This window comes from Saimiri boliviensis, chromosome X, assembly GCF_048565385.1.
Source record: "Saimiri boliviensis isolate mSaiBol1 chromosome X, mSaiBol1.pri, whole genome shotgun sequence".
Lineage (NCBI taxonomy): Eukaryota > Metazoa > Chordata > Mammalia > Primates > Cebidae > Saimiri > Saimiri boliviensis.
This window is the reverse complement of record NC_133470.1, coordinates 62,881,969-62,906,402: the sequence shown is the minus strand read 5'-3', so window position 1 is coordinate 62,906,402 and position 24,434 is coordinate 62,881,969. Positions and strand designations below refer to the sequence as shown.

The 24,434-nt window shown below is 37.7% G+C and overlaps 1 pseudogene; it reads left to right on the top strand.

Moving 5' to 3' along the window:
• The window catches only part of LOC101029927 (DNA damage-inducible transcript 4-like protein pseudogene), a 38,504-nt pseudogene extending 14,070 nt beyond the window's left edge, over positions 1–24,434 (top strand).

Below are 24,434 nucleotides of genomic sequence, written 5' to 3'. Positions count from 1 at the left end.
CTATTCCTGTGTTAGTTTGTTTAGGATCATGGCCAACAGCAACATCCAAGGACATGATCTCATTCTTTTTTATGATGTTGTAGTGTACCATGGTGTATATGTATGTTTTCTTCATATAGTTAACCATTAGTGGGTATTAAGCTTCACTTCATATCTTCACTATTATCAAGAGTGCCCCAATGGACATGCACATTCATGTGTCTTTATGGTACTAAAATCTATACTCCTTTTGGTATAAAACCAGTAATGGGAATCCAGCATCAAATGGTACTTCTGTTTGATATTTTTTGCAAAATCACCAAGCTGCTATCCACAATGGATGACATAATTTTTAATTCAACAAGCAATCTTTAAGCATTCCCTTTTATCTGTAAATTCCACAACATACTATTTTTGACTTTTTAGTAATAGTCATTCTGGGTGGTGTAAGACAGAATTGCACTGTGGTTTTAATCATTTCCCTATGGATTAGGGATGTTGAGCATTTTGACATAAGAATCCTGGATGCATGTATGTCTTCCTTTGAAAAAATGTCTATGTACTTTTTCATCTTTTCAATGTGGTTATTTTTCCCTATTAATTTAAGTAGCTTATAGATTCTGGATATTAGAACTTCCTCAGATGCATAATCTGCAGATATTTTTTCCCATTCTGTACATTTTGTGTTCACCATTGATACATTCTCTTGCTGTGCAGAATCTCTGTAGTTTAATTAGGTTCAATTTGCCAATTTTTGTTTCTGCTGCCATTACATTTGGAATCTTCATCATAAAATTTTTTCAAAACCTATGTTCAGCATGGTATTTCCTAAATTATAGCTTAGCATTTTTCTGGTATTATATTTTAGATTTAAGCCCTTACTCTATAGCGTTATTATATGTAACGAAAGGGGTCCAGTGCCAACATTGAATATATAGCTAGTCAGTTACACCAGCAGCATTTATTGAACAAGAAGTCCTGTCCACATTTATTTTGTCAACTTTGTTGAAAAGCAGATGACTGTTGGTGTACAGCTTTATGTTCTATATTCTGCTCCACAGGCCTCCATATCTATTTTCGTACCAGTATCATGCTGTTATGCTTACTGTAATCTTGTAGAATACTTTCAATTCAGGTAATGTTATGCATCCAGGTTTGTCTAGAAATTGCCTTGGCTATTTGGGCTTTTCCATTACATTTGAATTTTCAAAGGTTTTGTTAATTCTGCAAAGAATGTCATTGGTAGTTTGAATAGCGATTAATGTATAGATTGCTTTGGGGATTACGGCCATTTTAACAATGTCATTTCTTCCTATTTGTGTCAGCTATGATTTCCTTCAGTAGTGTTTTGTAATTCTTATTATACTGATATTTCACCTTCCTGGTTAAATGAATTCCTGGGTAATTTATGCTTTTTGTGGCTATTGTGAATGAGTTTGCATTCTTTATTCAACTCTGACCTTTCATGTTGGGGCCGTATAGAAATGCTAAGTTACAGACTTATTTTTTTATACTGAAACGTTTTGGAAGTCTTGTATCTAATCTAGGTGCTTTGGGGCTTTGAGGTTTCCTATGTATAAAATCATGTTGTCTGCAGAGATTGTTTTACTTCTCTTCCTATTTGGATGCCTTTTCTATTCACTGATTGCTCTAGGTAGAACTTCCAGTAGTATGCTGAATAGGTGTGGTGAAAGTGGACATCCTTGTCTTGCTCTGATCATAAAAAGAATGCTTCCAACTTCTGCCAGTTGATTAAGAGATTGGCTGTGAGTTTGCTAACAGATGGGTCATTATTTTGAGATGTTTCTTTAATGCCAAGTTTGTTGAGGGCTTATAACACGAAGTAATGTTAAGTAAATTGTATTAGACTTTTCTGCATCTATAGAGATTATCATGTGGTTTTGGTTTTAGCTCTGCTTATGTAATGAATCACATTTTTTGCCCCAAGTTTTTTATGTTGAACTAAGCTTGCATCACAGAAGTATAACCTCCTTAATCACAGGGGATTTGCTTTCTGATATGCAATTGGATTAGGTTTGCTGGTATTTTCTTGAGAATTTTTCCTTTTAAGTTCATCAGGGATATTGGCCTCAAGTTTTCTGTTTGTGTTGTGTCTTTGCCAAGTTTTGGTATCAGGATAATGCTGGCTTCATAAAATAGTTAAGGGAGGAGTCCTTCCTCCTTGATATTTTGGAATAGCTTGAGTAGGAATTTCACTAGCTTTTCCTTACATACCTGGTTGTATTCAGCCATAAATCCATTGGGTCCAGGGCTTTATTTTGTTGATAGAGTTTTTATTACTGAATCAATTTAAAAATTGGTTATCTTAGTTATTTCTTACCTGCTGCTAGCTTTGGAATTAGTTTACTTGTTTTTTAGTTCCTCTGGTTGTGATGTTAGCATGTTAAATTGAGATACTGAACTTGTTAATTTCTGCCTTTTCATTATTTATACCAATATAATTAAGGATCAAGTTGTTTAATTTCCATGTAATTGTATAGTTTTAGGTAATCTTTTTGTGTGTGTGTGATTTGTTTTTATTGTGTTCTGCTCCAAAGATCTGTTTAGTATGATTTTGCTATTTGAATTTGGTGAGGACTGTTTTATGACCCACTGTGTGGTTGACTGTAGAGTATGTGCCACGTGCAGATGAGAAGAATGTGCACTCTGTGGTTTTGGATGGAGATTAATACGGATGTCTGATAGGTCCATTTGGTCAAGTGTCAAGTACAGAACCAAAATAAGTTAGATTTCAGCCTCAGTGACCTGATTAATAGTGTCAATGGGATGGTCAAGTTTCCCACTCGTCTGCTTATCTACATTTCTTCATAGGTCTGTAGGAACTTCTTTTACAAATGCGCATACTCGTGTGTTCAGTGCATATATATTTTGAATAGTTAGCTCTTCTTGTTGAGTTGAAGCCTTATGATTATAAAATACATTTGTCATTATTGATAATTGCTGTTTTAAAGTCTATTTTCTATGAAATTAGAATAGCAATCTGTCTCTCTTCCTTTTTTCTGTTTGCTTGGTAGAATTTTCTCCATCTCTTTACCTTGAATAAATGGGTGCCATTCCTTCTGAAATTGGTTTCAGGAAGACATTATATACAGTTGGGTCTTCTTTATTCAACTTGCCTCTCTTCATCATTTATTAGGACAGTAACCTAAAAACTTAACACGGATATGTGCATATTTAATTCTGTATTACTATTAGCTGGTTGCTGATTATTCTGCAGAGTTAATTGTGCATTTGGTTTATAGTGTCAGTGGTCTGTGTACTTAAATGTGTTTTTTCGTGGCCAGTAATGGTCATTCCTTTCCATATTGAGCACTCACTTAAGGCAGGTCTGGTGGTAATGAAATGCCTTGGCACTTGCTTGCCTGTAAAAGATCTTATTTCTCTTTCATCTATAAAGCTTAATTTGGCTGAATATGAAATTACTGGTTGGAATTACTTAGTAAAAACACTGAACACAGGTATCCATATCTTCTGGCATACAGGAAACCTACTGAAAGGTATGCTGTTAGCCTGATGGGCTTCCCTTTGTAGTTTACCCAGCCCTTCTCTATAGGTGATTTGGACATTTTCTTTCATTTCAATCTGATAGCTGTCTGGGAGACAGTATTTTACAGAGTTGTCGGAATTTCCTGAATTTAAAATTTGGCATTTCTAGCAAGGTTGCAGAAAAATTCACAAACAATAAACTAAAAAGTTGCTTGCTTTATTTGCCTTTTTCGGGAATGTCAGTGACTCATAGGTTTGAATGCCGTATTGCACAGAGATTTTGTTGTTTTTAAATTCTTCTTAAAATATTTGACAACTAATTCAACTAAACAGTCTTAGAGCTCTGAGACTCTCCTCAGCTTCATCTACTCTGTCAATACTCCCAATTATATATTACATAATCATGTAGTGTGCTTTTCAGCAGCACTACAAGGGCCATTTGCCTCTTTGTTGAAATGGGCATTTCAGTTTCTAACATCTGTATTGTTCTATTATTTTTCCTTAGATTCTTTAGATTTGGTTTCATCTTTCTTCTGAATCTCAATGATCTTCATACATACCCATATTCTTAACCCTGTCATTTAACCCATCTCAGCCTGGTTAAGACCATCTGCCAGAGAGCTAGTGTGGACCTTTGGAAGCCAGAGTTTGGAACTCTGGAATTTACAACTGCCAGAGTTCTGGAAGTACTTTCTTCTCATGTATGTGGGCTAATATTCTTTCAATATTTGAAGATGCTATGCTTTGTATGAAATTTTTCTTTCATCCTCAATGCCCTTGGGGTTTGAGGGGTGAAGTGTGTTCAGCTGAATGGCTTTATTTCTGGAAGATTTTAGGGGAACAAGGCTGACCTCAGGATTCCTGGGCTGCATGTTCTAACTCTGGGAAAGCAGGGTCAAGAAACTAATCTGTTCTATCGTCGCTCAAAGTTAGAAACCTACTGAACTGGAGGGGCTGATGTATTCCTGTTATAATGCCCACAGTATTCAAATAGAAGGGTGGCAGCCATACTGTATCATTGGGCTGGTGGCGTTGGAATCCATGCTCACTTGCTTATGCCAAGTTTCAACAGCATGGAAGTGTGCCCATGTGTCAGATGAGGAGGAGCACTGGAAGATGAAGGTTTAGCATCGTTCATGTTAGAACTCATGCCAGTGGCTGCAACAGATACAAGGCCCTGGAGGAGGCTAGCTGGTTGCCATCCATGTGCACATTTGCACTTGGGGAAGAATGGAAAGGGTGGAGTTGCTGGTGCTCATTTGCATCAGTTAACAACACACAAAGGGTAAGGTTACCATTGTTCATGCACACTGGTGGTGGCCCTGCAGGGGCGGGATTACTAACACCTATAAATAGATTTGTGCTGGCAGCAGGTAAGCCTATGGAGCCTGATATGTTGAAGCTCTCTGATAAGCCAAGTTTAGTTTCAATACATGGATTTCTGGTTTGTAGATGTTACATTGCTGTGTATGTGTATGTATGCAAGTCACATTCAGATTTGGTTAGCGTTACATTGTCATATAACTTTAAGTCAGGTAATCTGATAATTCCAGCTTTGTTCTTTTGGCTCAGGATTACTGTCTGTTCTTTGTTTTGTTTCTATTTCTGTGAAAAAATCACACTGTCACTTTCAAACTATAAATTGCTACACATAGTATGGGCTTTTAACAATACGCCTTCTACTAAATGAACATGCAGTATCTTTTGATTTACTGGTGTCCTCTTCATTTTCTATCAATGACTCATAGTTTTCCTTCTAAATACATTTTACTTTATTGGTTAAGTTTCTTCCTATATCTTTAATTTTATTTGCATCTATTGGGTTATTTATAATTCTCCCTTTCTAATATGAGTGACTATTTCTTCCTCTTCTTACACCATTAAAGTATTCTATATTTGTCTGTGTACCTTTTTCTATGAGTTGTGAACATTCAGACGTTTTTCTTTTGCCCATTAATGTCCTTATAATTCAGACTGAATTACAGTTTTTAGCATTTCACGTAAGACAGGTCTGATGTTGACAAAAATTCCTCACCTGTTGTGTGCCTAGTAAAGCATTTTTTTCAAGTTTGAAGAATATTTTGCTGGATTTGATATTCTAATTTGGCAGGTTATTTCCTTCAACAATAAATATGCCATGATACTTCTAGACTGTAAACTTCACTACCAGATGTATCACAGCTCCTTTACAATTTTTTGTTTTGTTTTGTTGCAGTTTTTAGGACCATTTAAATTTTCCTCTACCTCTGAACATTTGATTGTTACATTCCTTGATAGAATCTTATTTTAGTTGAATCTACTTGTTTCTGTTTTATTTGTACTATCCTGTACCCTGGGTAATCACATCTAGATATACACATACATATTTCAGCTCACCGTAACTTCTACCTCCCAGATTCAAGCAATTCTCGTGCCTCAGTCTCCCAAGTAGCTGGGACTACAGGCATAAGCCACCGTGCCTAGCTGATTTTTGTACTTTTAGCAAGAGATGGGGTTTCACTATGTTGGCCAGACTGGTCTCGAACTCTCGACCTCAGGTGATCTACCCAACTCAGTCTCCTAAAGTGCTGGAATTGTGTGAGCCACCACGCCCAGCCTATTTCTCTAAACTTTCACCTCCAAACTCTCTCTTTAAGAATGATAAGCCTGACATTTCAAGATTATTTTCTTCACCTTGTACGCATGCTTCATTCCTTTTTGTTCTTTTTGCTTTTTTCTCATTGTGCATTTTCATATAGCCTGTCTTTAACAATACTGATTCGTCTTTTGCTTTATCATTTCTGCTATTGAGACCTTATGGTGCATTTCTCCACTCAGTCACGGTTTCTAGTTCCACTATTTCAGTTTGTTTCATCTATTATTTCATTATTTGTTAAATTGTTTTAATCAAATCCTGAATTGCTTTCCTGCAATATCATGGTGTTTGGTATTATCCCAAAATGATTCTCCTGAATTATTACCTTGACATCACACGCATCACCATCTCATTAGGGTCAGTCAGTGGCTACTTGTTCTGTGTATCTGAGGTCATGGTTCATAGTAATTTTGAATTTCCTGTATGAGAGGCAACTTAGCTACATCCCTCCAAAACTAGATTCAATAGTCCTTTTAAAGACGTCATGTCTCCAGTGTCCAGGCATTTAAGAGTTACGTATTTATAGAATCTTGCCTGTGGTTCCATAAAACAGTAAGTGGTAATTTTCTCTTGTAAAGTGGCTTGAATCCTACAGGTAAAGCACAAGCAAGCAGGGTAATCAGAAGCTGCTGTTATTCTGGAACCTGCAGAGAAAGGAAACCCAGAAACCTGGTATGCCAGCAAAGAGGGACACAATAGGAGAAACTGGTTGATTCATCAAGGCTTTGACTGGAATGGCATGCTTCCTTTAAGGAATCAAAGTTGATTTGTACAGCCAATTAAGGCCTGTTGGGGAATCTGGTTTCATACCTTGTCCCCACAGAGTCCGTGTACAAGGTTCCTGACCTGTGACCCTGCACTTGATGGATCAGCTGCCACCACCCAGATCAATAAACTGGTTCATCCGATCTTGTGCCAACTCCCTCCCCCACATCAAGGAACTGACTGAACACAAGAAGACAGCTCTGACTCCCTATGATTTAATCTCTGACCAAACAGCACTCATGGCTCACTGACTTCCGCCCACACATCAAGCTACCCTTAAAAAATCTTCCCAAATGCTTGGAGAGACTGATTTCAATAATAAAACTCTGGAGACACACACACACACACACATACACACACACACACACACGCACGCACACACGAGTTATGTATTCCAATCTCCGCACTCTGTGCTACTTTGCAGCTGCTCTTCTGCACAGGGTGTTTAAAAAATTAAATGTGATTGTGTTGTTTTATCTAATAATGTAATCATTGCAGTCATTTCATCACTAGAGGGTGCCCTAGGACCAGGAACACAGACACACTTGAAGAATCCCCCACACACAGCACTGGTGGACTTGAGGAATACAAGGGTACAACTTCCTGGATTACTATGCAAATACCCTCATTGTCTTATATTTTGTTCCCCCAATTAGAATAAGCCTCTGTGCACTCAGTTGCCAAGATTTGAGGAAGGGATATTAAAATTCCCTACTATTATTGTATTGCAGTTTCTCTCACATTAGGTTGCTTGTACTTTGCTTTATATATTTTGATGTTCTGCTGCAGGGTGCACACATATTTACGATTTTTATAACGTCTTCCTGAACTGATCCTTCACAAGTATTATGTAGTAATTTTTTTTTGTCTTTTTCACTTAATAAGTATTAAGTGAAAACTCTGTTATCTAAGTACACCTACTGTTGCTATTTATTAGTTTCCATTTCTATCAAACACCTTTTTGCATCTCTTCACTTTTAGTCAATGTGTATCTATATGTTAATTTTTTTTTACATGCAGCATATTTGGGTCTTGATTTTTTTAAATATCCATTGAGCCACTCTCTTTTATTTCTTTTGAGGGTGGGGGTCCTAGAACAATATTATTGATAGGTAAGAAATCACTATTGACGTTTTGTTTGGTACTTTTTTGTCGTTTTGTCAATTATTTCTTCCTTCCTTCTCCCACTGTGGTTAAGTGATTTTCTTTGGTAGTATCTCATAAAAAGTATTTTGAAACAGATAATAATTTTCATCACAAGAAATATAAGCAATCAATTTTATACTTTAACTCAATCCCCCCGCATTTTGATTTTCTCATGTCTATTTTTATATTGGTTATATTTTATGATGCTGCTATACTTTTCATAAACTTGCAACTTACTTGTATTATGGATATAAGAAGCTTACATATTCTTACAAGTATTAATTTCTTCTGAATTTGCCTATGTATTTGCATTGGTCACTGAGTTTTGTATCATCAAATTTTTTCTCTTTGGACATCAGTATAATTTTCTTCATGATAAAGAACTTTGCATTTCTTCAATGATGAGTCTAATGAATTCTCACGTTTTCTTCCTTTCTGTAAACAATGTTATCTCTTAATCTTCCAAGGAAATCTTGTGTGGATACAGTATTGTTGGTTAAGTTTTTTCCTTTAGTATTTTATGTCATTTTACCCTCCCTCCCCGCCCGGGTATATACAATTTCTGATCAGAAGTCTCTTAACAAATTGGAAGTATATAATGTTATTTGCTTTTCTCTTGCTGTTTGCAGTGTCCTTTCTCTTTGTAGTATGTTTTTGAGATTACATATAAGCCTTGCAGTATTCTTATTTAAACTGAATCTATTTGGTTTTCAGCATTGTTGTACCTGAATATTTGTACCTTTCCCTGCATTTGGAATGTATTCTGTTATTTCATTGAATAAGCTTTCCTGCCTTTGCTATAACAAAACTACTACTTGAACACCAATGATGACTTAATTTGCTGTTTGGACGTTATTCTCTATATCCTATATTCTCTAGACCTTTTCATTCCATTTCTTTAATCTGTACAGATTCTCCAATACCTTATCTTTAAGATCACTATTTTTCTATTCTTGATTCATTCTGCTAGACAGCCTCTAATAGATTTTTCAATTTAAACAATTACTTCTCATTTGCAATACTTAGTGTATTTTATTATTTCAGTCACTTCATTAAGTTTCTAATAAATTCCTGGATTTTTTTCATTATACTGAGTTCTGCTACATTTCCTTAAAATTGCATTTATGAATTCTTGATTTTTTAGCTCAAATATTACCATATCATTATGGTTGGCAACCATAATGGCTCCATGCTTTCTCTGTTCACGGTGGTCATGGTTCATGGCTTCCTGCTGTTTCTTGTAGATATATGCCTGTAGTTTCACACTGAGTAATTATGTACTTATTCCAGTCTCAGTGGTCTAGCTTCTTTTGGTCTTCCTAGAGTATGTTTTCTTAGATACTACTTGCATGCAATCTTTGAGACTACTTAATCTGTAAGTGCTGCCTATTTTAGATTTAACTCAGCTCTCACAAACATTTTGAGCATTGCCCATACCACATAGGGGGACCAAAATCAATCCTCTGGCTGTACAGGAAGGTTGGATAGGCATTTGTGCAAAGAACTATGAACTCTACCTACTGCATTATAGTACTGCAGAACAGCCACTTTGACTTGGAATCTACGTTGTCTGATGTAAAGTCAATTATTTTTCAGGCTGGAGTTGTGAATCTCAACTGGCCCAATTGTCTTTCGCTGTCATCATGGGATTTTCTCCCTACAAGCACACACAATACTTCCCGTGTGTTAAGCTATTAACAGTTTTTCAACAAGAGAAGCCAAGATGGTGAAGAAGCTGTCTGCGAAAATCTCACATTTATCCCATGTTGAATTGATGAATGTGGAGAAATTTTTCCACACATGATGGCAGGCAGGTAAGAGTGTCAAAAACACAGAACAAACCCTTTACCATCTGGTCCACGTTTTTCACTTCTCTGTAGTCTCAGGAAATGTCTCAGCTTCAGATTTCAGTTCTGGGATATTACTTGTGATAATATGGGTACTGAATATATTACTGATGTTCTATGGGGGTGAGTAAAACCAGAGTATTTTTACTCTGAAATTTTGGTGAAGCATTCTATTCTTGATTTCACACCTTACATATATTTATAATCACATACGCCAAAATTAATTGTTGTAGTTGTTAATAGTTTATAGATGGACATGAGGGCAGGTGCCAATAATACCATCAAATCAGAAGGCTAAGGAGGGAAAATTGCTTGAACCCAGATGTCTGACACCAGGTGGGGCAACACAGCAACAGCCACCTAACTGAAAAAGTTTTGTGTATTAACCTTAACAATGAAGATACACGTTATTTGTATGCCACCATTAAAGTACATTAGCATTGTGAATTTGAGATTTTACTTACCTTTTACCAGTGAGTTTTATAAATTCCTGATTTTGTATTATGCATAAGCTTTTTCTTTCAACTTGAAGAATTCCCTCTAACATTTAGTTTTAACAAATAATAAGAAAAAAGAGGTGAAGTCTTCAATAATATTTGTGGATCCATTTCTATTTTTGGCTTATTTTCCAGATATATTAAAATTGTTTAGTTCCATCCAAATATTGGAATTTAGGAATTATCCCAGATAATTTTCCCTGTCCTTTATGTTTCTGTTCCATCCATCCATTGGTAAGTGTTCACATTACTTATCATTTTTCTTATTCTTCCATATAAGCTGTTACTTTCTTGTATCAAAACCATTTTTCTAGGTGCTTTCATATTATGTTAAAATAAAGATTCACAAAATGCTACAAATACAGTACTGTTTACACATACCACTTACCTAATTTTCCCCAATGGTGACATTTTCCATTAATATAGTACAATATCACAAGCAGCACACTGACATTGGTGAAATGTGCACATTTACATATTTTATCACATACATTTTTTAACCACTGCATGACTCAGAATACACTTATATTGCTTATAATCCACATACAATCCCGACTTCTACCATCCCTAACAGATGAAAACAATATTCTGTAATTATTAATTTTATCATGTAAAGATACATGAAAATAAGCATTATGTTAGAACTGGAAATTGGTTTTTCCTTCAGAATTGAGAATCATCTAAGGCTTATTGTATAGTAATAGTTTATTTCTTTTAATTTTTCAGTTGCACTACACAATATGGAAGCTAATAGGTGTATTTACCTGTTTACCTGGTGAATAGTTGTTTACAGGTTCTGGCTATTAGAAATGAAATTTCTGTTACCACTCAAGTACAGGTTTGCACAACACATAAATTTTGATTTCTATAAAATTGCCCATGACAGCAATTGCTCAGCCTAACTACATGTGTGTTTAGCTTTAAAATAAATTGCCAAATAATTTTTCAATGTGGTATACAGTTTTATATTCCCACCAGCAATAAATATTCAATTTTTTCTACATTATTCCCAGCCTTTGGAATCATTATGTTTTAACTCTTTCAGCTATCAAAATAAATCTGCTGCAGGCCTGGTGAGGTGGCTCACCCATGTAATCCCAGCAATTTGGGAGGCCGAGGAGGGTGGATCACCTGAGGTTAGGAGTTCAGGACAAGCTAAGCCAACATGGTGAAACCCTGTCTCTACTAAAAATACAAAAAAAAAAAAAAAAAAAAAAAAAAAAATTTACTGGGTGGGGTGGCAGCCAGCTGTAATCCTAGTTACTTGGGAGGCTGAGGCAGGAGAATCGCTTGAACCAGGGAAGCTGAGGTTGAAGTGAGCCAAGATTGCACCACTGCCTTCCACCCTGGGTGAGAGTGACTCCATTTCAAAAACAACAACAACAACAAACAAACAAACAAACAAAACCAAAACGGCCGGGTGCAGTGGCTCAAGCCTGTAATCCCAGCACTTTGGGAGGCCGAGGCAGGTGGATCACGAGGTCAAGAGATCGAGACCATCCTGGTCAATATGGTGAAACCCTGTCTCTACTAAAAATACAAAAAAATTAGCTGTGCATGGTGGCAAGTGCCTGTAATCCCAGCTACTCAGGAGGCTGAGGCGGGAGAATTGCCTGAACCCAGCAGGCGGAAGTTGCGGTGAGCCGAGATCGTGCCATTGCACTCCAGCCTGGGTAACAAGAGCGAAACTCCGTCTCAAAAAAAAAACAACAAAAAAAAAACACAACTCTGCTGTAATGTCTCATCATAGAATTAATTTCCATTATGTCCTTACTGAAGTTTCTGTATCTTCCATAAAATGTTCTTTCACATTTGCTCATTTTCTAATTTAAAGCTTTGGATTTTTAATATTGCCTATGGAGAATTATGTAAATATTCTAGTGATAACTCCAGTGTTGAGATTTGCAAATGTTTTCCATATAGTTTGTATTTTCATACTATTTATGGTTACTATGCAAAGTAAAAGAAATAAGCTTTGATGTCCTTCCTTTTTTCAATTGATTTTTATTAATGAACTGTCCTTTTGATGCTTAGTCTTCTTTTTTTTTTATTTGCCTGAACTCTGCTGGCAATTGTTTTTAAGTATATATTTTCATTATACTTTGAGTTCTGGGGTACATGTGCAGATCTTGCAGGATTGTTATGTAAGTATACCCATATCATGGTGGTTTGCTACCTCCATACCCCCATCACCTACATTAGGTATTTCTCCCAATGTTTTCCCCCCAAATCTCCCCACACCTGCTAGCTCTCCCCTAGCCCCCCATCCCCCAACAGACCCCAGTGTGTGCTGTTGCCTCCCTGTGTCCATGTGTTCTCATTGTCCAAAACCCACTTATGAGTGAGAACATTCAGTGCTTGGTTTTCTGTTCTTGTGTTACTTTGCTGAGAACGATGGTTTCCAGATTCATCCATGTCCCTGCAAAGGACACAAACTAATCATTTTTTATGGCTGCATAGTATTCCATGGTGTATATGTGCCACATTTTCTTTATCCAGTCAACATTGATGGGCATTTGGGTCATTTCCAGGTCTTTGCTATTGTAAACAGTGCCACAACAAACATATTGTGCATGTGTCTTTATAACAGAATGATTTACAATCCTTTGGGTATAAAACCATTTATGGGATTGTTGGGTCAAATGGTATTATTTCTAGATCTATGAGAAATTGCCATATTGCCTTCCAAAATAGTTGGACTAATTTACACTCCCACCAAAAGTGTAAAAGCGTTCCTATTTCTCCACATCCTCTCCAGCTCTGTTGTCTCCAGATTTTTTGATGATCGTCATTCTAACTGGCATAAGATGGTATCTGAATATGGTTTTGAATTGAATTTCCCTAATGATGAGTGATGATGAGTTTTTGCCCATTCAGTATGATATTGGCTGTGAGTTTGTTGTAAATAGCTTTTATTATTTTGAGATACATTCCATTGATACCTAGTTTATTGAGAGTTTTTAGCACAAAGGGCTGTAGAATTTTGTTGAAGGCCTTTTCTGCATCTGGTGAGATAATCATGTAGTTTTTGTCTTTGTTTTCTGTTTAGGTAATGGATTATGTTTATAGATTTGCATATGTTGAACCAGTCTTGCATCCTCGGGATGTAGCCTACTTGATTGTGATGGATACGCTTTTTGATGTGCTGTTACATTTGGTTTGCCAGTATTTCATTGAAGATTTTTGCACTGATGTTCATCATGCATATTGGCCTGAAATTTTCCTTTTTAATTGTATCTCTGCCACGTTTTGGTATCAGGATGATGTTGGTATCATTAAATGAGATAGGGAGGATTCCCTCTTTTTATATTTGGAACAGTTTCAGAAGGAATAATATCAGGCCCTCTTTGTACCTCTGGTAGAATCTGGCTGTGAACCCATCTTGACGTGGACTTTTTTTGTTTACTAGGCTATTAATTGCTGCCTCAACTTCAAACCTTGTCATTGGTCTATTCAAGGATTCAACTTCTTCCTGGTTTAGTCTTGGGAGGGTGTAAGTGTACAGGAATGTATCCATTTCTTCTACTGGTTTATGTGCGGAGTTGTTTGCAGTAATCTCTGATGGTAGTTTGAATTTCTGTGGAATGGGTGGTGATATTCCCTTTATCATTTTTTAATGCATCTATTCAATTCTTCTCTTTTCTATTAGTCTGTCAAGTGGTCTATTTTGTCGATCTTCTCAAAAAAACCAACCCCTGGATTTATTTTTTTGAAGGTTTTTTTGTGTCTCTATCTCCTTTAGTTCTGTTCTGATCTGTTATTTCTTGTTTTTTTGCTAGCTTTTGAATTTGTTTGATCTTGCTCCTCTAGTTTAGTTGTGATGAGAGGGTGTCGATTTCAGATCTTAACTCATTCTCACGTGGGCATTTAGTACTATAAATTTCCCTCTAGATACTGCTTCCAATTTGTCCCACAGATTCTGGTACATTGTGTCTTCGCTTTCATTGGTTTTGAAGGACATCTTTATTTGTGCCTTCATTTCATTATTTATCCAGTAGTCATTCAGAAGCAGGTTGTTCAGTAGTTCATGTAGTTGTGCAGTTTTGAGTGAGTTTATTAATCCTGAATTCTAATTTGATTGCACTGTGGTCTGAGAAGCTGTTTGTTACGATTTCTGTTCTTTGGCATTTGCTGAGGAATGATTTACTTCCAATTATGTTGTCAATTTTAGAATAAGTGTGATGTGGTGCTGAGCAGAATATATATTCTGTGGATTTGGGGTGGAGAGTTCCATAGATGTCTATTAGGCCACTTGCTCCAGATCTGTGTTCAAGTCCTGGATAATATCCTTGTTATTTTCTGTCTCATCGATCTGCCTAATATTGATGGTGGAGTGTTAAAAGCCTCCCACTATTATTGTGTGGGAGTCTAAGCCTTTTTGAAGGTTGTTAAGAACTTGCTTTTTGTATCTGGGTGCTGCTGTATTGGGTGCATATTTAGGATACTCAGCTCTTCTTCTTGCATTGATCCTTTTACCATTATGTAATGCCCTTCTTTGTCTCTTTTGATCTTCATTGGTTTAAAGTCCATTTTGTCAGAGACAAAGATTGCAACCCCTGCTTTCTCTTTATTTTTGCTCTCCATTTGCTTGGTAAATCTTCTTCCATCCCTTTATTTTGAGTTCTGTGTGTCTTGCACGTGAGATGGGTCTCCTGAATACAACACACCAATAGGTCTTGACATTGTATCCAATTTGTCAGACTGTGTCTTTTGATTGGGGAATTTAGCCCATTTACATTTAAGGTTAATATTGTGTGTGAATTTGATCCTGTCATTTTGATACTAGCTGGTTGTTTTGTCCATTAGTTGACGCAGTTTCACTGTGTCAGTGGTCTTTAAAATATGGTATGTTTTTGCATGGAAAGGTAATGGTTCTTCCTTTCCATGTTTAGTGCTTCCTTTAGGAGCTCCTATAAGGCAGGCCTGGTGGTGACAAAATCTCTCGCCAATTGCTAGTCTGCAAATTATTTTATTTCTCCTTTACCTATGAAACTTAGTTTGGCTGGATATGAAATTCTGGGTTGAAAGTTCTTTTCTTTAAGGATGTTGAATACTGGCCCCTACTCTCTTCCACTGTGAGTCTGATGGGCTTCCCTTTATGGGTAACCAACCATTCTCTCTGGCTGCCCTTAGCATTTTTTCCTTCATCTGAACCCTGGTGAATCTGATAATTATGTGCCTTGGGGTTGCTCTTCTTGAGGAATATCTTTGCAGTGTTCTCTGTATTTCCTGGATTTGAATGCTGGCCTGCCTTGCTAAGTTGGAGATGTTCTCCTGCATAATATCCTGAACAGTGTTTTCCAGCTTGGATTCATTCTACCCGTCACATTCAGGTACACTGATCAAATGTAGATTAGGTCTTTTCACATAATCCCATTATTTCTTGGAGGCTTTGTTCATTTCATTTCACTCCTTTTTCTCTAATATTACCTTCTCATTTTATTTCATTGAGTTGATCTTCATTCTCTGATATCCTTTCTTCTGCTTGATCAATACAGCTATTGAAATTTGTATATACTTTGCGAAGTTCTTGTGCTGTGTTTTTCAGCTCCATCAAGTTGTTTATGTTCTTCTCTAAGCTGGTTATTCTAGTTAGCATTTCATGTAACCTTTTTACAAGGTTCTTAGTTTCTTTGTATTGGGTTAGAACATGTTTCTTTAGCTCAGAGAAGTTTGTTATTACCCACCTTCTAACAGTCAGACTCCTCTGCTACAGGACTGCTGGTGGTTCACTCCAGACCCTGCTTGCCTGGGAATCACCTGCAGGGGCTACAGAACAGCAAGGATTGCTGCCTGTTCTTTCCTCTGGTAGCTGCGTTCCAGAAGGGTACTTGCTAGGTATCAGCCAGAGCTCTCCTCTAGGAGGTGCACTTTTGGATATACGGGTGTCAGGGAGCAACTTGAGGAGGCAGTCTGTCCCTTATTAAAGTTTAAGTACTGCACTGGGAGCTTCACTGCTCCCTTTAGCACTGCTGGGTAGGGATGTTTATGTCTGCTGCAGCGGAACTCACAACCACCCCTTTTCCCTGGTGCTCTGTACCAGGAAGGTGGGGTTTTATTTACAAGTCCTTGAAAAGCTGCTGCCTTTTTTCGGAAATGCCCTGCCCCACAAGTAGGGAGTCTAGTCACAGTATGCCTGCAGAGGCACTGCTGACCTGCCGTGCATGGGCTCTGACCAGCTATTGTGTGAATGCCTTTGCATTTTTGTTTACATTGGTAAGGTTAAAACTGCCTCGGCAATGGCAAACGCCCTTCCTCCCACTGAGATAGGCCACCTTGGGTCAAGTTCAAACTGCTATGCTGGCTACAAGACTCTCAAGCCAGAGGGCTTCAGTTTGCTGGTCTTTCTGGGGGTAGGACCCGCTGAGCCAGATCACTTGGATTCCTACCTGCAGCTCTCCTTATTTTGGCCAAGTGGAAGGCTCTGTCTAGCAGGCATTCCAGGTGCCAGCCAAACGGCCACCCAGATTTGTGACAAATACTCGAGGTGCCAGCTGAAATGGCTGCTCAGATCTGTGCTGGGATCTCACAGTGCCTGTTGGCCCCAGCAGAAATTTCCTGCTCTGTGTGCTGTAGTGACCATGGGAGAAATGCAGGATCTGAACTGGAGTGCTAGAGTGGCTAGAAAAGTCCCCAGTCGCCTCCGCTGAGTAGGACGGAGCCCTCCGGCTAGTTGCATTTCCCAGGTGAGGCAGCGCCCCATTGTGCTTCAGTTTGCCCTTTTTGGGCTACACTCACTGTCCAACAAATCCCATTGAGATGAACCTGGTACCTCGGTTGGGAATGCGAAGATCACTCTCCTGCATCACTCTCATGGGGAAATGTGCTCGGCAGCTGTTCCTATTCAACCATCTTGGTGGACTCCCCCCAATGCTTAAGTCTTCTAATCCACAAATATGAGATGCCTTTCCACTTACATATTCCTCAACTTCTCTGACACATATTTTGTGATATTCACATTTCTTTCTTTTTTTTTTTTTTAGTAGTGAGTAGCATAATGTTAAATCCAAGAAAGAAAAACAAATAGCCACCTCTGCAGCAGTTCATTAACCACCGGTAACACAGAGAGGTCAATGTACCAGAACTTCAAAAAAAAGTGTTGATACAATTGAATACCCTTCCACTATAAATAGGATGGAGGATGGGTCACTGAATCCATATTACCAATGACAGTCACCCCAAGAAGCACAAGCAGCCTCATCCACCCTCTTTCAGAGGGTAGAGCTACTATACTTCTCATGTAGATCAGCTACATTGTCTGGCGTCAAGTAATCCTCCTGCTTTGGCTTTCTCAAGTGCTGGGATTACAGCCACGGCAGCAGGCTCTAGTTGTGGATTCTTAAAATATGCCCTTTATTAGGTTGTGGTTTACTTTTTAGTTTGCCAAATACTTTTCCATCATCTATTTTTCATTTTTTCAAGTGTCACCCAGGCTGGAGTTCAGTGACACAATCTCTGCTAACTGCAACCTCCACTTCCTAAGTTCAAGTGATTCTCCTGCCTCAGCCTCCCAAGTAGCTGGGATTACTGGCAACTGCCACCACACCCAGTATATTTTTAGTAGAGATGGGGTTTCACCATGTTAGCCAGGCTGGCCTCAAACTGCTGACCTCAAGTGATCTGCCTGCCTCAGCCTCCCAAAGTGCTAGGATTACAAATGTGAGCCACTGTGTCTTGCCCATGGCTATTATAAAAAATTTTTAATAAATAAACAGTTTCTGGTGAGGTTATAGAGAAAAAAAGCACGTTTATCCACCAATGGTTGGAAGTGCTAGGATTATAGGCATGAGCCACCACCCCCGGCCCTCCACAATCTATTTAGATTACCATGTTTTGTTCCTTCAGTCTATTGAATGCTGTAATGCACTAATTATTACCAGGTGATAAAATAATGTTACATTCCAGGGATACATTGTACTGGGTACTAGTGTATATTCCTGTTTATATGTTACTATGTTTGCTTTGCAAAATTTACTAAAAAAATTTTACAGATCCACTCATAAGCGGTATTATCACAGTTTTCTTTGCTTATGTTTCACTTTGCCTTTTTTTTTTTTAACTTCCTGTTGATTCATAGATGTTTCACTTTGGTATCTAAGTAACAATAGCATCAGAGAACCAGTAAAAAATATTACTTGCTCTTCCAGGCTTTTAAAATGTTTTTAACGAATTGGTAATTCATGTTTGGTATAATATACAAAAAAAAAAAAAAATACATTTGAACTGGGGATTTACCTGTGTGTCTGCGGCAGGGGTGAGAGTTTTGAAATTGCCAATTTATTGTCTTCACTTTGTTTTTTTCTTGAATGAGTTGTGGCAGTGTCTTTCCAGGAATTTGTCTACTCCCACAAAGATATTGTTAAAACACTAATCCGTTATATGGAATAAGGTAATTAGGAACATCAGCTTTGACAATTCTCATTTTAATAAAGTTTTATTTTATGAATAAGTCAATACAGTGTACTTTTCCTAGTATTTTCACCTTCTCAAAGAATCAAATGTTAGTTGTGCTTCTCAATTATTTTTAATTCTCTATTTCCACACCAACCTTTTTTTATGTCCTTTCTGCTTTAATTTGCTCTTCTTTTACTCTATTTTCTAAAGTTGGAAATTAGGTCAGTAATTTGAAGTACTTCTCGTTTCATTAAAATGTTCATAGCTATTAATGTCACTGTAAGCATTGCTTTACACATCTCACAGAATTTGATGTTTTTTTCATTCACCTTCCAGCTTTTTTGAAGTTGCTCCTTAGATATTTCTATTTATATTCTATTTCTTTCAACACCTTTGTATTTTATAAACTGCCTACAACAGACGTCTTATAGTTTGATTGTTTTTTAAAATATCCATTTGATCAATCAGACTGGTTTGGATTGCTTGATCTATCAGTATATACCTGGATTTAAATTTTCCATTATACATTTAAAATTCTAGGTCTATCTTATTTTACAGAATTTCTCCTATACTACTTTTGATAAGTTAATATTTTCTAATGTAATGCATTATCATTAATGATTATTCCCTCTATTATATAAAAATACTTTTCAGTGGTTGCTATAGGGCTTCTCTTTTTTATAACTGACAACTAATGATTGTATATAATTCAAGGGAATAATGTGATGTTTTCCTATGTATACATAGTGCAACAATTAAGTCAAGCATATTAAGATATCCATAACTTCACCTACTTTTGTGGTGACAACTTTAATATCTACTTATAAAAATTTTAAAACATACACTCAGTGACAATGGTCACCATGCTTTGAAACAGATGTCTAAAACTTACTCCTCCTAACAGAAACTTCATATTTTTAGATCAACATCTTCCCTTTCCCCATCTCTCCAACACCCACATCTTGGAAACCGTAAGATCCCACCTTCTACTTCTTAGCTGTATTTAGATTCCATATACAAACATCATGCAGTATTTGTCTCTCTGTGCCTGTCTTATGCCACTTAGCACAGTACACTACAGATTCATCCATGTTGTCACAAATGACAATTATCCTTCTTTCCAAAGGCTAAAAACTATTCCAGCATGTATATACAACACACTTCCTTTGTCCATTCATCTGTTATGAAAACTTGAGTCCTTTCAATATATTAGCTTTGCAAACAATTCCAAAATAAGGGAGTGCAAGATCTCTTCAACATACTGCTACAATTCCTTTGAATATATATCTAAATAGAGATTGGTGGATCACATATTTCTACTTTTAGTTTCTTAAGGAACCACCATATTGTTTCCTAAAATGGCTATACTAATTTATATTCCCACTAACAGAATGTTGGGGTTTCCTTTTTTCCACATCTTCGCCAGCACCTTTCATCCTCTTTATAATAGCCACACTAAATGGTGTAAGGTAATATCTTCCAGTTTTGGTTTGCAAATCACTAATGATTAGAGATGCTGAACATTTTATTCACATATCAATTGGCCACTCATATCTTCCTCAGAAAAATTTAAGTTCAGGTCCTTTTGTGCTTTTTAAAGAAAGTTGTTTTCTTGCTATTGAGCTTGGGTTCCTTATATATCTTGGATATTACCCCTTATCAGATATATGACTTGAAAATGGTTTCAAAAAACCCATGACTTCACTATTAACTGTATCCTTTACAGTGAAGATGCTTTTTAGATTGATGCAACTCAAGTTGCCTAGTTATGTTTTGCTGCCCATGCCTTTTTTTTTTTTTTGAGACAGAGTTTCGCTCTTGTTACCCAGGCTGGAGTGCAATGGCGCGATCTCGGCTCACCGCAACCTCCACCTCCTGGGTTCAGGCAATTCTCCTGCCTCAGCCTCCTGAGTAGCTGGGATTACAGGCACATGCCACCATGCCCAGCTAATTTTTTGTATTTTTATAGTAGAGACGGGGTTTCACCATGTTGACCAAGATGGTCTCGATCTCTCGACCTTGTGATCCACCCGCCTCGGCCTCCCAAAGTGCTGGGATTACAAGCTTGAGCCACCGCGCCCGGCTGCTGCCCATGCTTTTAAGGATTTATCCAAGAAATCACTGCCCAGAACCACATCATAGACCTTTTCCCCTGTATTTTCTACTAGTAGTTTTACAGTTTCAAAAGCAACATTTCAGGCTTTAATCCATTTTCAGTTGATTTTTCTATATGCTGACAAAATGGTCTAATTTCAAAAATATAGATATACAGATATTGCAAAACAATTTATTCAAGAGACTATCCTCTCTCAATTCTCTGTGCCACTTTTGCCAAAAATCAATTGGATGAAAATGCATGGATTATGTCTGGGCTATCCTGTTCCACTGGTCAGTAACTCTGTTTTTATGCTGGTACCATAGTTTTTTTTTAATGACACTGGGTTATAAAATCAGGTAGTATGATGCCTCCAGCTGTGTCCTCGTTACCCAAGATTACTTTATTTAATGTCTTTTGTAGTTCCATAAAACTTTTAGTATTTTTTTTTTGTATTTCTGTAAAAAGAAAAAATTGAAATATTGCTAAGAGATTACACAGAATCTGTATCTTTCTTTTAGCAGTATGAAAATTATAACAATAAATTTCCCAATCCATGAAGAAAAAACAATTTCTATTTATGTAATCTTCAATTCATTTCATCAGTGTTTTACAGTTTTCAGTTTACAGCTTTTTAACCTACTTGGTTAAATTCATTCGTAAGTTTATTTACTAAGTAAACAGTGTAAATGTGATTAGTTTCTTGATTACGTTTTTGGAGAGTTTGTTGTTAGTGTATAGAAATGTTACAGACTTGTCAATTTTGTATGTAGCACTTTACGGAATTAATTTCATTAGTTCTCTATTTTTTTTTTTTTTAATGGAGTCTTCAGGGTTTTCTAGCTATAAGATAATCAGGAGAGACAAGTTCTTTTCTTCTTTTCCTACTTAGATGTCTTTTATTTCTCTTTCCTAAATGCTCTTGCTATGACTTCCAGTACAAAACTGAACAGAAGGAAAAAATTTGGCATCCATGTCTTTTTCCTGATCTTAGAGAAAAAGCCTTCAATTCTTCACTGTTGATTATAATTTCAGCTCTGGGAATGTCATAGCTGGCCTTATATGTGCTGACACATTTTCTTTTTATACCCGAGTTGTTCAGATTTATCATGCAAAGATGTTAAATATTGGGCCAGGGCAGTGGCTCACAACTGTAATCCCAGCACTTTGGGAAGCCGCAGAGGGTGGCTCATCTGAGGTTAAGGGTTTGAGACCAGCCTGGCCAACATGATCAAATCCTGTCTCAACTAAAAATACAAAAGCAAGCTGGGCGTGATAGTGGGTGCCTGTAATCCTAGCTGCTTGGTGTTACAGTGAACCCCAAGTTTCTCTTCAATTCTTTGACCTAGGTCACCCCTGGCTATCTGCTCTGACACACCCATAAACATCCTTCCTGCCAAAAAACACCCACCCTGCCACTCCAGCTCAGACCCCTGATCTCTTTAAAATAGCCAATTGGGATTAGTCTAGTTTGTGCTGTCTAATCCTAGCCAATAAGAGAATGACAAAGAGTAGGGACAACCCCCATCGGGCATAAGTACCCCTTCCCCAACTTGCCCAAATGAGCAGCCACCATTGCTCCATCCATGAGCTGCACCCTTCTACAGAAGTAAACTGCCTTGCTAAGATGATTTATCTTCAAGTGCTATTTCTTTTGTGGCATTGAAATCTTACTTATAACAACTCTAGGGGCTCGTCCAGGATTCACCGTTCTCCTCTGGGCAGTCTCGGGCCCTCTATCGTGAGCATATGTGTCCTGCTGCTTCAGTGCAGCAGCCTGAGAAGTAAGGGATTGAGACCTATCTGGTGTGATGAACAAGATCAACCTTTAAAAACTGTAAGGTATCTTCTAAAAGCAGACCCTGAAAAAAAAAAAAAAAAAACTGCAAGGGAAAAAAATAGGCCTATGAATACCACAGCAACTAAGCAACACTATGCACAGATGAAGAAAAAGATGCCGCTGGAGCCGGTAAAGTATTTCCTGGTGGTCAGGACCAAGGCAAGAAAAACCGTTGGGGAGGGGGAGCAGTTAACTATTCCTTAGTCAGAATATGCCAAGGCAAGAAAAGGTGAGGGGGTGGGGAGGGGTGAAGGATTCCTTGAGCAGGTGGCTTGGACATTAAAAAGAGGTGAGACGGGAGAGAGATCCAAGATGGCTGATCACTAGCAGCTCGGGAATGTAGCTCCCAGTGAAAACGCAAAGAACGAGAGGACGCCACACCTTCACATGAATTCTTGTTGCTCACGCACCAGGAGATTCCCCGTGGAGGAGCCCCACGGGTCGCCAGCGCGACTCTTGTGACCGGCGAGGCGGTTTTGCAGGCGCCTCAGAGCGTCGGTTCTCGGTGCAGAGTCAGAAAAGCACCACCAATCTTAACGCTGCTGATTTAGTCGGTGCAGTGGGTTGCTCAGATTTCGGCGCTGAGAATCAGAAAGTTGGACGTCCACTCAGAAACCCAATTACAAAGACGGTAATTAAAAAGACCACAGATGGATAAATCTACAACGAAGGGAAGAAAACAGTCAAAAAAGGCTGAGAATACCCAAGATCAGAACGCCTCTTCCTCAGCAGGGGATCCCAGTTCCTCATCAGCAACGAAACAAGGCTTGATGGAGAACGAGTGTGTTCCAATTACAGAAGCAGGCTTCAAAATGTGGATAATAAGAAACTTCTGTTAATTAAAAGAACTTGTTCTAACACAATCTAAAGAAACTAATCACTTTGAAAAAAGGTTTGACGAAATGTCAACAAGAATACAAAATTTAGAGAGGAAAATAAGTGAATTGATGGAGCTGAAAAACACAATACGAGAACTACGTGAAGTACGCACAAGTTTTAACAGCCGAATTGATCAAGGAGAAGAAAGGATATCAGAGGTCGAAGACCAACTTAATGAAATAAAACTAGAAGACAAGATTAGAGAAAAAAGAATAAAAAGGAATGAGCAAAGTCTCCAAGAAATATGGGACTATGTGAAAAGACCTAATCTACGCTTGATAGGTGTACCTGAATGTGACGAAGAGAATGAATCCAAGCTGGAAAATATGCTTCGGGATATTGTTCGGGAAAATTTTCCCAACTTAGTAAGACAGGATGATATTCAACTCCAGGTAATACAGAGAACACCACAAAGATATTCCTCAAGAAGAGCAACTCCAAGGCACATAATCGTCAGATTCACCAGGGTTGAAACGAAGGAGAGAATACTAAGGGCAGCCAGAGAGAAAGGTCAGGTTACCCACAAAGGGAAGCCTATCAGACTTACAGCAGATCTCTCAGCAGAAAGCCTACAAGCCAGAAGAGAGTGGGGACCAATATTCAACATCCTTAAAGAAAAGAACTTTCAACCAAGAATTTCACATCCAGCCAAACTAAGCTTCATAAGTGAAGGAAAAATAAAGTTTTTTGTGAACAGTCAAGCACTCAGAGAATTCATCACCACCAGGCCTGCTTTACAAGAGCTTCTGAAAGAACCACTACACAAAGAAAGGAACAAACAGTATCAGCCTTTCTAAAAAATACCAAAAATAAAGAACATCAATATAATGAAGAATTTGTATCAACTAAT